Source organism: Brassica napus, unplaced genomic scaffold (assembly GCF_020379485.1).
Source record: "Brassica napus cultivar Da-Ae unplaced genomic scaffold, Da-Ae ScsIHWf_201;HRSCAF=355, whole genome shotgun sequence".
NCBI lineage: Eukaryota > Viridiplantae > Streptophyta > Magnoliopsida > Brassicales > Brassicaceae > Brassica > Brassica napus.
The window spans coordinates 96,911-115,327 of NW_026015437.1; the positions used below are offsets into that span (position 1 = coordinate 96,911).

An 18,417-nucleotide genomic window follows, 5' to 3' on the forward strand; every position below is an offset into this window, starting at 1 on the left:
CCTTGGACTCAGCACGCTGGCCCTTCCCGTGGACTTTTCGGCTGATTTTGGCCCACTTGGGCTGTCTGTTCAGTACACACAGGACGTCTGTGGGTGTCCGTCAGCACACACACGACGTCCGTGTGTGTCCGTCAGCACACACAGGATGTCCGTGGCTGTCCGTGTGTGTCCGTGTGTGTCCTTGTGTCTCCGTCAGCACAGACAGGACGTCCGTGGCTGTCCATCAGTACATATATCAGCACGTTGGTCCTTGGACTCAGCAAGCAGCCCCTTCCCGTGGACTGTTCGGGTGATTTTGGCCCATGTGAGCTGTCTGTTCAGTAAACACAGGACGTCCGTGGGTGTCCGCCAGCACACACAGGACGTCCGTGGCTGTCTGTGACTGTCCGTCAGCACACACAGGACGTCCGTGGCTGTCCGTGTGTGTCCGTATGTCTCCGTCAGCACAGACAGGACATCTGTGGCTGTCCATCAGTACACATATCAGCACGTAGGTCCTTGTACTCAGCACGCTGACCCTTCCCGTGGACTGTTTGGGTGATTTTGGCCCATGTGAGCTGTCTGTTCAGTACACACAGGACGTCCGTGGGTGTCCGCCAGCACACACAGGACGTCTGTGGCTGTCCGTGACTGTCCGTCAGCACACACAGGACGGCCGTGGCTGTCCGTGTGTGTCCGTGTGTGTCCGTCAGCACAAACAGGACGTCCGTGGGTGTCCGTCAGCACACACAGGATGTCCGTTTGTGTCCGTCAGCACACACAGGACGTCTGTGTGTGTCCGTCAGCACACACAGGACGTCTGTGGCTGTCTGTGTGTGTCTGTGTGTGTCCGTCAGCACACAGATGACGTCCGTGGCTGCCCATCATTCCACATATCAGCATGTTGGTCCTTGTACTCAGCACGCTGACCCTTCCCGTGGACTGTTTGGGTGATTTTGGCCCATGTGAGCTGTCTGTTCAGTACACACAGGACGTCCGTGGGTGTCCGCCAGCACACACAGGACGTCTGTGGCTGTCCGTGACTGTCCGTCAGCACACACAGGACGGCCGTGGCTGTCCGTGTGTGTCCGTGTGTGTCCGTCAGCACAAACAGGACGTCCGTGGGTGTCCGTCAGCACACACAGGATGTCCGTTTGTGTCCGTCAGCACACACAGGACGTCTGTGTGTGTCCGTCAGCACACACAGGACGTCTGTGGCTGTCTGTGTGTGTCTGTGTGTGTCCGTCAGCACACAGATGACGTCCGTGGCTGCCCATCATTCCACATATCAGCATGTTGGTCCTTGGACTCAGCACGCTGACCCTTCCCGTGGACTCTTCGGGTGATTTTGGCCCCCGTGGGCTGTCTGTTCAGTTCACACAGGATGTCCGTGGGTGTCCGCCAGAACACACAGGACGTCCGTGGCTGTCCGTGTGTGTCCGTGTGTCTCCGTGTGTCTCCGTCAGCACACACAGGACGTCAGTGGCTGTCCATCGGTACACATACAGCACGTTGGTCCTTGGACTCAGCATGCTGGCCCTTCCCGTGGTCTTTTCGGCTGATTTTGGCCCACGTGGGCTGTCTGTTCAGTACACACAGGACGTCCGTGGGTGTCCGTCAGCACACACACGAGGTCCGTGTGTGTCCGTCAGCACACACAGGATGTCCGTGGCTGTCCGTGTGTATCCGTGTGTCTCCGTCAGCATAGACAGGACGTCTGTGGCTGTCCATCAGTACACATATCAGCACGTTGGTCCTTGGACTCAGCTAGCTGACCCTTCCCGTGGACTGTTCGGGTGATTTTGGCCCATGTGAGCTGTCTGTTCAGTAAACACAGGACGTCCGTGGGTGTCCGCCAGCACACACAGGACGTCCGTGGCTGTCCGTGACTGTCTGTCAGCACACACAGGACGTCCGTGGCTGTCCGTGTGTGTCCGTATGTCTCCGTCAGCACAGACAGGACATCTGTGGCTGTCCATCAGTACACATCTCAGCACGTAGGTCCTTGGACTCAGCACGCGACCCTTCCCGTGGACTGTTTGGGTGATTTTGGCCCATGTGAGCTGTCTGTTCAGTACACACAGGATGTCCGTGGGTGTCCGCCAGCACACACAGGACGTCTGTGGCTGTCCGTGACTGTCCGTCAGCACACACAGGATGTCCGTGGCTGTCTGTGTGTGTCCGTCAGCACACAGGACGTCCGTGGGTGTCCGTCAGCACACACAGGACGTCCGTTTGTGTCCGTCAGCACACACAGGACGTCCGTGTGTGTCCGTCAGCACACACAGGACGTCTGTGGCTGTCAGTGTGTGTCTGTGTGTGTCCGTCAGCATAGACATGACGTCCGTGCCTGCCCATCATTCCACATATCAGCACGTTGGTCCTTGGACTCAGAAAGCTAGCCCTTCCTGTGTACTGTTCGGTTGATTTTGGCCCACGTGGGCTGTCTGTTCAGTACACACAGGATGTCCGTGGGTGTCTGCCAACACACACAGGACGTCCGTGGCTGTCCGTCAGCACACACAGGACATCTATGGCTGTCAGTGGCTGTTTGTGGGTGTCCGTCAGCGGACACAGGACATCCTTGGTTGTCCATCAGTACACATATCAGGACGCTGGTCCTTGGACTCAGCCCGCTGGCCCTTCCCGTGGACTGTTTGGGTGATTTTGGCCCACGTGGGCTGTCTGTTCAGTACACACAGGACGTCCGTGGGTGTCCGTCAGCACACACAGGACGTCCGTGTGTGTCCGTCAGCACACACAGGACGTGTCACGCCCCCAATCCTGGAAAGGATTGTTGGGACGGCCATGGTTCGAGGAAACGTACCAGCCAGTCTTAGGACATCAAGGCAAGCGTTCCATGGTCAAGAAAGAAGGTTAAGTACATAAGGAAACTTAGACTTAACCTTATAAGAGCAAAGAGACAGCTAAGACGAGTAAGATGGTAGCCGGACGAGATAGAGAAGTAGCTCGACCAGCTTAACGAAGCTAGGTTGAGTTCACTCCAGCTCAGCCACTACTAAGTCAGCTCCACTAGCTGGACCACTAGCTGGACTACTAGCTCACTCAGCTGAGGCAGCTGGGAGTCAGCTCATCTCAGCTAGACGGACTGTTTAGGTTTTAGGCCGATGGTCCGGGTCCGGGTCAGTGGCGGGCTGTGAGGTCCGGCCATGAGGCCATGGGCTGTTGGGTCCTTGGACAAGGCCGTGGGCTAAGTCCAAGAGGCTTGGGGCGTGGGTTGGGCTTATGACCGACCCCAAACCCAATCAGAAAGCGCGAAGGGATGCAAGTGGCCGAGAGGGCACAACCCTTGGCCGATGGTGCCCATTCGCTAGCAAGTCGTGCCTGTTCGTGGGGCAAGACTTACCCCCTCGTTTTCTATAAATATGGGGGCTCTCCTGCTGATTTCATTATCCAATTCCAGAGTACAATACTCAGAGAAAAACCTAGAGAAAGAGAGAGAGAGTCTCGGCCAAGAGATCGGCCGGAAAAGGGCCGGTCGTGGTGGTTTTGTATCTCCGGCAAGGAGAACGATTTAGGAGAGAGGAGGCCGTGTGGTTGTGAATACCCAAGGAATATAGAAAGGTCTGGAGAAGGACTCCAAAGCCGTGGTTCAGTCAGATAGGGTCAGTGGGGTAACCACCGACTCATCAGCTAAGACAATCGGACAGTCCAAACCGGTCTAGCCATGGGCGTTTGGGGATTCACGCCGCTGTTCTCACCGTCAAGTTCTTGATGGGTAACAGATCTAAAGGTTGTTGTTCTTTGCAGTCACTTGGTATGTCATCTCCTTTAGATCCGGTCTGGTTTGTTCGTGTGACATTGCCCACCACCACGGGTAACTCTATCTCTCTCTCTTTCTCTCTCTCTACGAATCTGATATTTATGTTCTTGGTAAAGGTGCTGGTCGTGACAGAGCTTGTTGTCATGACCATTGAAGGCCTTCGTTAGTAGTGGAGGCGTTTGTGAGCAAAGACAGTGGACCAGTGTGATAAGTCTCCAAATGGGCTTTAAGTGGGCTTCAGGATGAAGTAAATCAAGAAAAGCCCAAGTCTATTATTTACTTGTCATTATATAAGTCTGCTTTGTCTTTGTAAGAAACTATCGATTACGATCATCAAATCAAACTGGATAAATCCCCAATTTCTACCTCTATCTCTTCTCTTCTCCCTTTGCTCTTCGTCATTTCTCCCTCCCTTTCTGTTCTACAGATTCGATCCTTCCAGGATCTTATCATTGGTATCAGAGCTCAAGTTCCTTTGACCTTGAGTTAAAAAAAAAATGGTTTTCAGTGAGAAGCTCGAGAAGGTACTACAATCATTCAAACAGATGGATGTGGATTGGAAACTGCGTGAGGAGCTTCGAATGGACAGTCAGAGACTGCATGAGGAGTTCCGTGAGGAGTATCGGAAGCGGCGGAAGCGGCCGTATGGTGAATCTCATCCTTATAACGCTTTCATTCCTAAAAGGTTTGAAGATCTCAAGCTAAACGGAGGTACCAGGTTCAAAAGAATTCCGATCAAGCAAAACTACCACAGATCTCGGTTTAAGGACCTGAACAGTAAGCCACCAAGAAGAGATCTTGATTTTAAGGTCATGCGACATCTCAGAGGAGATGTGTGAGAATGAAGACTATTGGAATGAAGAAACAATACAACCGAGAGAAGAAAGCAATACTGCTTGCGCAAGCTTGTAAAAGTTTAGGAGTGTTATGTGAATCTTCGGGTTGTAAAGACACTAAAAATGATTTGCAGATCCGCATGGGAACAAGACAGATCGTCGATACAGGAGTGAAGCGAGATGAGCATCACTTTGGGGATGGGTTTACGTCTAATGCTCCTATGGATATAGAGTGTGAAGTTGATACGTTGATAGGGGATCAAAGTATCTTCGCTGAGGATGTTACAGCGCTAGAACATGATGATCCTGATGCTGCGATGGAGTCTGTGAAGGATGAAACAGTACTGAAGTCTTTGCAGGATGATGCAACACTGGAGTCTGAATCAGAGGAAATAAGCAAGTATAAGAGCCGTGGCAATCATTCTCAGGTCCAACAACAGATGAGGCAACAAGAGAAACAAGGGTTTCATAAGGTGCGGTTCAAGGTTAGACTTCGCAGAAGCTGTAAAGTACCAGCTGAGAAGGTGACAAAAGATGGGGAACTTTTCAAGCTGGAGAAATCAGAATTGCTTCACAAAGGAAGAAAGTATACAAGAAAGCTTATGGTCAGATGGTACTATTATAAGGTTAGGAAGCGAGTTAAGCTGCTTGGAGCCGTGGAAACGGGGTTCAAATGTCTCTTGAAAACTGGGACTGAAGCAGGCTATAAGGCCAAAATCATTGTTTCTCCTGTGGGCGTTATGCTTCCTGTGGGCGTGATGCTTCCTGAGACGGTAGAAGTTCGAAGATCTCAGGTTCAGGAGTGGAACTATAAGGTGAGGAAACGCAGGTTATGGAGAAAAGACATAGTCTCTTCCACCAGGGCTGAATCTATGAGTCATATGAAAGGTGCAAGGATGTTCTTAGGTGTAAGAACAGATGGACGAGAACAACGAGCTGTGGGAGAAGAGCACCTTACATCAAAGGGCAGTGGAGAATTTGAGATTGGTTTATATCCTTGGGGTCATGATGAGATGCAGGAAGATACATGGGAGTTTGAGATAGAAATTACGGACCAGAAGCAATCCATTCATATGGTTAAAAAGTCAATGGAGACGTGGGCTAAGGAATCAAATTTTGGTCAAGCTGAGTGTTTGAGAGTAGTTGACAGTTATTGTGAAGGTGGTGGTGCTGGTAGCCAGTATCCTAACGTCAATGGCAACCGTGTGTGGAATCCTGGAGTTCTATTGGTTGAAGAAGACAAGAGCTATAGCAGTGTTATAGCTGAGAAGTTGTGGATTTCTGAGTTGTAGCAGTGTTATAGCAGTGTTATAGTTTGAGAGTAGTTGACAGTTATTGTGAAGGTGGTGGTGGTGGTAGCCAGTATCCTAACGTCAATGGCAACCGTGTGTGGAATCCTGGAGTTCTATTGGTTGAAGAAGACAAGAGCTATAGCAGTGTTATAGCTGAGAAGTTGTGGATTTCTGAGTTGTACATCGAGGTCAAGCGTGTGGATGTTCGTGGTCTTAAGAGATCACTAGCGAGTCAAAAGGTAAATTCAAGTGATGGGGTTAAGATCATGGGGTCAGCTTTTGTCTCCTTCAGCCTTGAGGACAAGACTGTTCTTCTACCGGGGAGAAAGCTCAGGCTCTGTGGTGAGAAAATAATGAAGAAACAATACACTTACAAGAACACGCCATTACTACCTTCGGTATTTACATACGGAACGTTTTTATCACCAAGGCCACCAGAGTTAGAAAAGCGCAAAGGTGAGCAACTGAGAGAAGTACAAGGATGGCTGGAACGTGCATTGCAGGCTGGAGGACAGGAAACGCAGAGAAGGGTTTATAAGAAGCGGCTAAGGCCGAGATGGGTTCTTGCTCAGGTAATAGGAAAACTTGACAAGCTGAGTTTGGCAGAAGCATGTAAAGGAACTTATGCATGGTTATCATACACTGATGCGGTGGTTGGAGATGTATGGGATATCACATTACCTATTGAGAAGTGCAGGTTTCCACAGTTGTTTCAAGACGAGACAGGAGTGAATAACAAGAAGAAAACTGAGACTGTGAAAGTGGTTCAAGTGACTGGAAATTCATTGCTTGGCTCTAAGAAGCTCACTTGCGGATCTGAAGAACATATAGAATTTGAGCCAGAAGAGTCTTCTGTTTTGGATAAGCCTACTCCAACGAAATATTCAACTCTTATGTGGCTGCTGCAAAACGTTTTCAAGAGTGATGTGAAAGAAAATTTGGTGATCAAGAGAAACACTCGTGATGGTGAACAGGAGCTACAAGAGAAAATGTCCAGCATGATCACTATTGTCAAGTTAGTCTATTCTCAGTCCACAGACATGATGGAGTGCTTTCACGCTTTAAGACCTCCAGAGCAGTTAGTCTGTGTACCATTTATTCTGCTCACTGGAATCAGGAATCAACTCACCAAACGGAAGTTCTTGACACAAAGGCAATGATTACAAAATGGTTTATCTCATTGCCAACTTGAGGACAAGTCGGATCTCTAACGGGGGAGTATTGATAAGTCTCCAAATGGGCTTTAAGTGGACTTCGGGGATGAAGTAAATCAAGAAAAGCCCAAGTCTATTATTTACTTGTCATTATATAAGTCTACTTTGTCTTTGTAAGAAACTATCGATTACGATCATCAAATCAAACTGGGTAAATCCCTAATTTCTACCTCTATCTCTTCTCTTCTCCCTTTGCTCTTCGTCATTTCTCCCTCCCTTTCTGTTCTACAGATTCGATCCTTCCAGGATCTTATCACAGTGGTCATTAGCAGAGGTGGCAGCGGCGGTCGTGAGAGGAGGAGGCAGAGAGGACAGAGGAGGCGGAGAAGAGGCACGTGATGGAGGCTGCTTAGGTTTAGTTATTGATTAACTAGGTTTAGGTTAATTAGGTTTGGTTTAATGTGTATTAATTATTTTTTTTGGTTTAAGTTTCTATGGTTTATTGTTTCTATGGTTTAATGTGTAAACCGATAATAAATTGTAAACCAATATTAAGTATTTAATTCTACAATTAAAAAATAAAATTTAATTTTTAATTATAAATAAATTTTCAATTTCATTTTATTATTAAATTTTTAATCAATTAAATTTTAATTATTTAATTTAATTTTTTTAATTAATTTATCTTATTTATAGCATTATTATATATATGCCAATGTAAAATATTTTACAGCAGTAAAAAATTATAAAAAGAACATCACAGCACAAATTAAATGCTATAAAATGTTAATTTATAGCTCAGATTTAACGCTATAATATCTCTACTTATTATAGCACATGAAAAAACGCTACAATATGGAGGAAGTCTACCATAGCTGCGGCTGTCACGGCGTTCTTCGAAACGCTACGAAACACTTATAATAGCGTTTTTCGGGTGCTACCAATACCAATATTTCTTGTAGTGTGTGTCTCCATCGATCGATGGTTGGTCGCGCTCTGTGTTCTCCATTATTTATGTCTGCGTAACAGATTAAGAAAGAAAACTTTAGCATGTTTTCAGCAACAAGTCTATACTAAATTCTAAATTAAATCTAATGGTAATAAGAAAGAGTCCCCGGCAACGGCGCCAAATTTGATATCACTCGAATTACCCTAAAGAGTGTTACTCTCAGCAAAAGAGGTTCAGGTGTAGTACTTAGAGATCAAATCCACAGAGACCTTAGGATTACTCAACAGACTTAAATAATTAGAAATGAAGATAGACTAAGAGGTTTTAATTGTTTTAAAAGCAGTAAATGATAAATCGAAAACAATAGTGAAACGATAGATTGAGTTGAAGTGGTTTCAAGAATGGGAAAACAACTAGATTCAGGTAAATCTCAGGTATGAAATGCATGCACTTAGTTTAGACTAAAGGGTTTGATGGTTTTTGAACTAAACAATGATTTAACTGGATAGGTTATCTTCACTAGATCTCGGATCTCAACTGTCGTATGTTAATCTCGAGAGAGTGTCGATCGATGTGACTTGATGTACATCGACCGATACACCATTGTAACAATCGACCGACAGAACGATAGATGCGTCGATCGATGGTTATTCTAGCGAGCTTTGCAAACGGGTTTAACTTGTTCTCTAACCTTCTCAGACCAACTGTCGTTGCGCCTGAGTTAGTTAGATCACGCAAGTGGGTTCAGGTATTGAGGGAAAACGGTTAGTTGGACTCAATTAATCCTAAGATCTAAAATGAAGGTGATCAATCTCAATTTTAGCATTAAGTTCACAAGCAATGAAAGAACAATCAAAACACCTTTTTAATAGTCATATTAGCAGTACATAATTTCAACCATGGTGAGAAACCTAAATCTAACAAATGGTTTACTCAAACATATTCATGAGAGACAAAGTCATGATGGCGTGAAATAAACTCAAATGAAACATAGAACACAAATAGATAGAGTAATAGAAATAAAGGAGTTCAAGATCTTCTCTGTTTTGCAGTCTCAGATCTATCTCTCCAATCCCAAGCTCTTCTAATGGTAGCCAAAATGCTCCTTCTCCAAACTAGGTATTTTTCAAGTGTCTCCCCCAAATGATATAAAAACCCTAGTACATATAGCCTGACAGGCGGCTAGGGGCTTAAGTTGCAAATAATAGATCTTCTAGGAAATGAAATCTTTTAATTCGCGATCACACTCGTGTGACTAGGCATCGATCGATGCACATGTATGTTTGTCGATCGATGGTAAGTGATTCTGATCGACCGATGTTGCTCTTCAAGCGTCGATCGATTTTCCTTGCATAAAAGCATTCCAAAATGTCCCAAAAGTATCATTTCCTTCCATCAGGTGAATAAACCTGTAATTTCTTTGAAAAGACTCTACAACATGATTAATACATCTTAAAACTCTTATATACTAAGTATAAAAACGGGTGAAAATCATGGTATAACAGAAAGCGGAGAGGGATCTTGCTCGCATGCAAGGCGAGATGTTGGAGCGCGATGTGCAACTCGCTCGTGACCACGTGAGGATCGTTCATAAGGCAGAACAGAAGGGTAAGTGGGAGATCGTCGAGTTGATGATGAACCATGCTTCTCAATTCCAGATCGAGTACGGGAACCTCAAGGTTGCTTTCACCTTAGTGGGCGATTATCGTGAGTGTCGCGGTTCAGTCTGCAGCCATTGGAAGTCGCAGGCGGACGACTATGTTTTCGAGAAGGAGATGGGGTTAATGAAGGGAGGCATGAAGGATCATGCTCATGCTGAGGCGCTCATTCCTACGATCGACGGGAGGATTCAGGGATTCTGGGATCCCATCCCGGTTTCTCCCGATACCGTAGAGACCACGACCGAGTTTCCTGGTGATTGCGAGGAGGTGGATCGTCCCGTGGATGCGTTTGGAGCTTCGTTGTCCGGGAAGTTTTACTTTGAACCTTGAGAGGTGGAGTGATCATCCAGAGGGAGGAGTTTGTTTATCCTGCGTTTGTGGCCGAGTGGGGTCTTTATTTATTTATTTTGTGCCGAGTGTGGCTTTTATTTCGAGACATTGCATGAGCCTAATTTGGCTGTTTTACCATTTACCGGGACTGGCCGTTGGTGGCTTTGAATCCCTGCCGCTTATGCGGTTTTTATATATGATGGGCGTTTATTTCGAATTGTTTTGTTTTGAGTAGGTTTGAAGTAAATATGAGTTGTCGTCTAATGTTTAATTCCGTTGAGACGTTCAATCTGTCGGTTCGTTCGTGACTTTTCAAAAAAATTACTTATTCTTACGAATTTCGGGAACGTTGAGATGTGAACGGAGAGACATGATTTAGGATCTCGTATCGTTTAGATATAATGCCTTGAGATGTCTGAGACCAATGCGATGGGTTTAGGGCAAGACCTAGGTTTACTCTCGGTTTAAGGTTTATGCGGAGACTAGCCGTCTATCGATTTTCCTGTTGCGATTTCTACCTGATTCGTACCGATTTAAAGTCCGCGATAAGTTCTCGGCCTATATGACTTGTATGGTATGAATCAAGCATCTTTCCAGATACAATTTTTAAGCCAACTGGAAGTGCTAGACCAAAATTTCGGATTTTTTTTGTAGCGCGCTCTCATCCTTGTGTTGGACGTTCGAAGATCAAAAGAGTGATCAAGTTGCGCTTGTTTAAGACGACTGGCGTGTTCGTCGGGGCCAATCGACGAACGGGGTGTAAGGTTTTTTGGTGGTTGCGGTCGGAAAATTTGTTCGCATCATCTCGAATTTTAACTTGGCGACGTCTCGCAGTTGTTTCGAAGAATATACGTATATCTTGAGTGATGAAATATGATTATTTTGCAATTTTGGGCCGGATGAGGCCGCTGACAAGAGTCTTATCGTTTGTAGATTTTCTAGGCGTGTCCTGGGATTTTTGCGTTAATTGAAGTTCAAGCGTTTTAATAAAAAGGGGCAACGCATATTGTAGTAAAAAAAGTTTTCGAAATCTCAAAAAATGACGCATCTTTTCCCATGTGGGAGTATACGAGTATACGTACCCACTCCCCCCTTTTTTAGAGAGGGGGATAGCTGAACTCGTCTTTCGACGAGCTGCCTACGTACCCCTTTCGAGGACCAAACCATCCCGTAGTTCTATTTTATGCCGCGAGCGTTTTTACTCGGCGGTTGTCGCCGTGCTGACCGCCTTGATCGTGATGACCGTGGCCGGGTCATTGCTCTTTTCCGGATGTTCCAGTTCAGTTGTAGCGTCGGCTTCGGACTCGTGTTGAGTTTCGACGTCTGAAGCGTTTGCTTCAGCAGACGATGTTAAATTGTCTTTCCTTGAAGCGTTTTTGGCCGAAGATTGATCTATCTTCGTGCGCTTGCGATTTGCGGTTGCCTAAGTCGTGATTTACCTTAACTTGTGCTCCGCGAGGAAGCATAGCCGCGACTGTTTCTGACATCCCCAGATAGCTGCGACTCCGTTTGGGGTTGGGAATTTGATACCCAGGTGGTATGTCGATGGAACGGCTTGCATGGTGTTGAGCCATGGGGTTCCCATGATCACGTTGTAGATGGCAGGATGATCGACCACCGCGAACTCGACGATTTTCGTGATCTCCTTGGCCATGACTGGCAACTGGATTGATCCGAGAGTCATCGACACTTCGCCCGAAAAACCTGTGAGTGGTTTCGGCATTGGAGTTACTTCTCCGAGTTCGATGCTCATCTGATTGAGAGTGTCACGGAAGTTAACGTTGACTGTGCTTCCCATGTCAATGAGTACTCTTCCGACTTCCAGATCTCGTATGACGAGATCTACGATGAGTGGATCGCAGTAAGGTTGATCGATTCCGCCGGCTTCCTCCTTCGTAAAGGTGATTGAGCAATTTTGACCGTCTCGGGGAGGAGACCATGTAGTCCAGTTTGTACTCGACTCTGCCTTCCGCTGGTAATCCTTGATGGCCGAAACTGTATCGTTGCAGTATTGCGATCTTCCCATGATCATGTTGACTCTGCGATGATTGTTATTGTTTCCTTTGTCGTCCAGCCTTCTTCCGCGTTTATCCCCGGATTGGTTCATTTGAGGGGATTTCTCCGCGGGCGGATTTCTATCCGTCTTCGGGGGGCGATCAGTCTCGAGGATGAGATCTTTCATGCTGGTCACTTCTGAGAGCTCTCCAGCTAGTAGTTTCGCGGCCAGCCTTGCCCCCAAGACTTTGCAGTTAGTCTTGGAGTGTCCTCGGGACTGGTGGAACTCACAGAAGGTGCTTTCGTCATATCCTCGATTGCGAGTCCACGTATTACCGTGGTTCGGCCTTGGTTTGAACTGATCGCGTAATTGTGCGCTCCTTGGAGATCTTCCCCCTCGTGATGGACGTACTTGTCGTTACGAGAGTTCTTCCTCTTCGTTTTCGGGTCCACGTCTTTCGAGGATGGTCTCGTCGACTTATGTTTTTGCGATAAGACTTTTGTTTCCTCTTCGATTATGATGTAGTCCATCGCCTTGTGGAGGGCGTCCTGGATCGTCCGCGGTTTGTCGAGGGTGATCCATTTTCTGAATTTCGACTTATACCAGAGCGTCTTTCTGAGCGCGTCAATGGCCACCTTGTCGCTTATCCCGCTGACCCTGGACATTACCAGCTTAAATCGGCTGATGAACTCGCGGAGGGGTTCGTCCTCCCTCTGGGATAGGCTCCAGAGATCGACATCGGAAGTTTCTCTACCTATGAACATAGAGTATTGTTGGAGAATTCTGATGCGAGCTATCGGAAACTCCCGATAGAGTTTCGCTTAAGACGTACGAACCATTTGAGGGCTGCTCCTTCCAGATTCTCAACGAATACGCGGCAATAGTCGGCGTCTTTTTCGCCGTCCATCAGTCTTGCTCTTCCCATCGTGATGTGGAAAGCCTGAAGGTGCGCCTTCGCATCGGTTGTACCATCATACTTTGGCACTTTGATTTTCCCCGGGTCAGATACCCTCATATCAGATATGCGAGTGGTGAAGAGGGTCTTCTGAGCCTCTTCCAGCAGCCTGTCGATCTCAGGGGCAGCGCTAGTAGCATGATGAATCTGGAATTTCACAGCTCTTACTTCTGCCGCAGTTTTGGTGATGTAGTCGCGAAGATCACGGATATCCGACGTCTCGTCAGCAGATTTTCGAGCCTGTCGGCGGTTACTGCGAGTGAGCTCGGTTTGCTTCTCAGGCAGCTCTTCTTGCTCGTTCCAATAGAGGATTTCCTCCTCCTCCATCATTGGTTTGTCGAACGGAGAGCTATCCCGAGCGGATCGGCTTCTGGTCCTTCTTGGATGTCTGTCGACATCCTCGTTGGTATCGTTGGAGACATCGCTGGGATCCAGGTCGACGTTCTTGACTTCATTATCCTCCGAACCTTTTGCGGGAGGCAGAGGACTCTCAGGGTTCCCCTTTTCGACGGGAGATTTTTCGCTAGCGTTTTGACCCGAAGGTCGTTCCCGCGCGGTTCCAGGCCTATCGAGTGGGGTTGCAAAGTCAAGTCTTTTCCCGCGGATTTAGTGGTTCCGCAGGGGCGGATTGCTCGTGTCCTTGCCGTTAATGTTTCAACCTGTTTGGTCAAGGTGCTCACGAGCTTATCCTGTTCTTCCGACCTTTTTTCGTAGGTGGCGAACATCTTTTTAAACTCCTCGAACGCCGTGGCGTTGGCCGGTGCATTTTCCGCGGATACGTCCGCTGCTGGAGTGTTGAGATCAGTGATGCTGCCTCCGTTAATAGGAGTTTGCATGTTGTCCGCGTCGTCAGTTGACAAGTCTGGTTGAGCGTGATGTGGTTGCGAGTTAGATTGATCCATACCCCCCTCCTAGCGCTAAACTGTGGGAACCGAAATTCCCACTGTCGATTTCCGTTTAAATTAGGAAAGTAGGAGAACCCTAGTTTCTCAGAGGTCCCAGATATCTGCTAATATGATATACCTTGGATTTGACCCGTTTTCATCCATGGTATATAGGTGTTTTACTATATATATATATATGTTTTCTACTCTTCTAGGTATGTTTTCAGGTTCAGGTGCATTTTGGAGTAAAGCTATGACTTTGGAGCATTTTGGAGCTAAAAGGACATTTCACCCGAGCTGACCACGTAGAGGTCGGCGAGAGGAAGAACAATCGATCGATGCGCATCAGTGCTATCGATCGATACCAGGAGATGCCTCGACAGATGAAGATTAATATCGATCGATGTACACAAGTACCATCGATCGATGTCGAGACACCAGACACGCGACATTTTGGATTCAGCAGACTTAAAATCCAAGGCCAAGCCAAATTAACAAAATGCTCTGACGAGTTTTTAACCTAGTATATATACTGCCTAAGTGTTTTGACGGCAAAAGAGCTTTTTAGACCTAGTTTTGTTACAAGTTTCATTTTGAGAGAGAGAGAGAGAAGATCACTTGTGATTGGAACTCCTTGTTTTTATTTCTTTTCATCTATACTATGAGTTTCTATTTCTTTATTGTTATGAATTGCTTTGCTATGTCTGAGTAGTTCAATTATTAGATCCAGGGTTCAGATAGGTTTGTGGGATTAGCCCCAAACTATAGATCTGCCTTGTTGTGATATTCATGATAGATTTGTATTCATTGCTTGTTTTAGCCTTGCTAACTAGAACTTGATCATAGGATTGCATACTCAAGCACCCTTGTTATCCCATCCTAACATCTATCTATCATATTAGGACTGCTAGAGAGGGTTAACCACCAATTTAGTATTTTAATAAGACATATCATACTCGCGCATAGGCCTGGCTAGAACCCGTCGATCGATGTCCTCAACTGACTATCGATCGACGTTGGCAAAGGTGTATCGGTCGACGTCTTAATAGACCATCGATCAACACTCTCTCATTGTCGACATACTAACCGATGAGACACGAGATCTAGTCTGTTAACCAGTGAAACATGCGACAACTGATCACTGAGTTAAGCGATTGAGCTCTAATATATCATGCATGCAACAGTTAGGCATCTATTGGTATTATAATCTCCAACACCTGAATAGTGGCTCTGGATCTAATATCATTTCCAACCAAGTTACATTTATTATTTACTCGCTTGTTACTATTTCTATTTCATTTAAACATTTGCAACATTTTGAATTAATAAACAGTAGATTTAATTGTTCCCTAGCTCCTTGTGGATTCGATCCCTAAGTACTACATCTGAACCTCTTTGGATTCGACACTCTTTAGACCTCTACGGGGAGCTTTGATCGCCATTAGATTTAGTTTTATTGATTCTTATTCTTTTCTCTACCCCCTTTCTAATAATCTTTTTTCTTGTCTTTTCAGGTGCATGCCCAGCGGTACCAGAAGCAACAAGGAGAAAGACTTGCTAATCTCAGACGATCCTGCTCATTTGGAACGCATCATCCGTAGAGGTCAACGTTCCACATCGCTCGACGCAACAACTTCGTCGTCGATTGATACTCACAACCAACCGTCGACCGACACCAGACCATCATCGTCGATGGATCCCAATCGTTCGACAACGATCGATACTACGCCGCGTACGTCGATCGATACCGTGTCGTCAAAAATGGTAAACATTATTATTCTAACACAGGACGAGAACGGAAACCTGTATGACCAGGCCGGTCATCTGCGTAATACAACAGGTCAGAAAATAGATGCTCAGGGGACTGTAATCCCTGATGCTGATGCTACAGGAGCTGCTCAACCTGTAGATGAGGACGCTTGATCGAAACCACTGGCCGACTACAATCGCCCAGATGAGTACTATTCCAACAGATCGGCTATTCGACTTCCAGAGATCCAGAAGCAGAATTTCGAGCTGAAGCCTCAATACTACACTCTCGTGTCGCAGATACCCTACTCTGGGTTACTGCACGAGCATCCTATGGACCATCTGGAACGGTTCAAGGATCTAATTGCTGCTATTCGGATGGAAAGAGTCCCCGAAGATTACCTGCTGTGCAAGCTCTTCAGATACACGCTAAATGGAGAAGCGATGCACTGGCTTAGGCTGCAACCCACAGGATCTTTAACATCCTGGACCGACATCAAGAATGCTTTCTTACGAAACTTCTTCGATGAGGCGCGCGCTGAAGAACTTCGGAACAAAATTTCCACATTCTTGCAGAAGGCTGGAGAGTCCTTCAAAGATGCGTGGATTAGATTTAGGTTCTTCCAGCGAGACTGTCCACACCACAGATTTAACGAAGTGCAGCTGCTAAGCACTTTCTTCCGATGTCTCGCCTTACAATATCAAATGGCTCTTGATACGGCTAGTGAAGGAAACTTTGCTAACAGCAGCAGCACCAAAAACACTGACTCTGAACAGAAGAAGTCTGTTGCCTCTATCGGGAAGGAACAGATGGACGAAGTAAGAGCTAAGTTAGATGTGGTGCACGAGCTTCTTAGGAAGCAAGTCTGTTCAGCTGAAGAAGAAGTAGCAGATACGGAAGGAGAAGAAAATGTGAACTACATCGGAGGTACCGGATTCCAGAAATTTGGAAACCAGGGCGGAAACAGAAACTTCTTTGGAAATGGTCAAAGAAGTAACCAAAGTTCACAATTTCAAAAACCCTTCAACAACAGCAAAAGCTACTTGAACTCTTACTACCAAAATCCACCACCCAGACTCAGGAAAGCAAGATCGAAGAAATGCTTGATCGAGTACTGTTGGGACAACAACAAATCACCGTGGATTTCAACGGTAAAATAGACTCCGCCTACAACAATCTGAACACCAAAATCGAGACCTTAGGGACTCAGGTGAGAAAACTTGAAACCCAAGTAATTCAGACGGGCGAGACTATAAAGAGGCAAGAAGCTTTCGCTAGAGAGGCAGGAGCCAACAAAGGGAAACACCACGTAAATGCCATCATAGATGATGATTTCTAGCAAGTGATGAGAAATGAAATGCTTGAGGAAGGAGACTTCGAAATCGAAAGCTCTGTGAATCTCGGCGGTTCTCAATGGTGTCGACCGATGTCGATGAACTCGCATCGATCGACAGACCATGATGAAGATCGACTGTCAGCACACACAGGACGTTCGTGGGTGTCGGTCAGCACACACAGGACGTTCGTGTGTGTCCGTAAGCATACACATGACGTCCGTGGCTGTACGTGTGTGTCCGTCAGCACACACAGGACGTCTGTGGCTGTCCATCAGTACACATATCAGCACGTTGGTCCTTGGACTCTGCACGCTGGCCCTTCCCGTGGACTGTTTGGGTGATTTTGGCCCACGTGGGCTATCTGTTCAGTACACACAGGACGTCCGTGGGTGTCCGCCAGCACACACAGGACGTCCGTGGCGGTCCGTGTGTGTCCGTCAGCACACAAAGGACGTCTGTGGCTGTCCATCAGTATACATATCAGCACGCTGGTCCTTGGACTCAGCACGCTGGCCCTTCCTGTGGACTGTTTGGTGATTTTGGCCCACGTGGGCTGTCTGTTCAGTACACACAGGACGTCGGTGGGTGTCCGTCAGCACACACAGAACGTCCGTGTGTGTCCGTCAGCACACACAGGACGTTCGTGGCTGTGTGTGTGTGTCCGTGTGTGTCTGTCAGCACACACATGACGTCTGTGGCTGTCCATCAGTACACATATCAGCACGTTGGTCCTTTGCCTCCGCACGCTGACCCTTCCTGTGGACTGTTCGGGTAATTTTGGCCCTCGTGGGCTGTTTGTTCAGTACACACAGGACGTCCGTGGCTGTCCGTGTGTGTCCGTCTTTGTCTGTCAGCACACACAGGACGTCTGTGGCTGTCCCTCAGTACACATATCAGCACGTTGGTCCATGGACTCAGCACGCTGGCCCTTCCCGTGGACTGTTTGGGTGATTTTATCCCAAGTGGGCTGTCTGTTCAGTACACACAGGACGTCCATGGGTGTCCGCCAGCACACACAGGACGTCCGGGGCTGTTTGTGGCTGTCTGTCAGCACACATAGGACATCCGTGTGTGTCTGTCAGCACACACAGGACGTTCGTGGGTGTCGGTCAGCACACACAGGACGTTCGTGTGTGTCCGTAAGCATACACAGGACGTCCGTGGCTGTACATGTGTGTCCGTCAGCACACACAGGACGTCTGTGGCTGTCCATCAGTACACATATCAGCACGTTGGTCCTTGGACTCTGCACGCTGGCCCTTCCCGTGGACTGTTTGGGTGATTTTGGCCCACGTGGGCTATCTGTTCAGTACACACAAGACGTCCGTGGGTGTCCGCCAGCACACACAGGACGTCCGTGGCGGTCCGAGTGTGTCCGTCAGCACACACAGGACGTCAGTGGCTGTCCATCAGTATACATATCAGCACGCTGGTCCTTGGACTCAGCACGCTGGTCCTTGGACTCAGCACGCTGGCCCTTCCCGTGGACTGTTTGGGTGATTTTGGCCCA

At 47.2% G+C, this 18,417-nt stretch overlaps 1 non-coding gene across 1 annotated transcript; it reads right to left on the reverse strand.

The window, feature by feature from the left end:
• Positions 1 to 16,112: 16,112 nt before the first annotated feature.
• Positions 16,113 to 16,219, reverse strand: LOC125599857. The gene has a single exon (XR_007333513.1). It is a non-coding gene; the product is annotated as a small nucleolar RNA R71 (small nucleolar RNA).
• Positions 16,220 to 18,417: the final 2,198 nt, after the last annotated feature.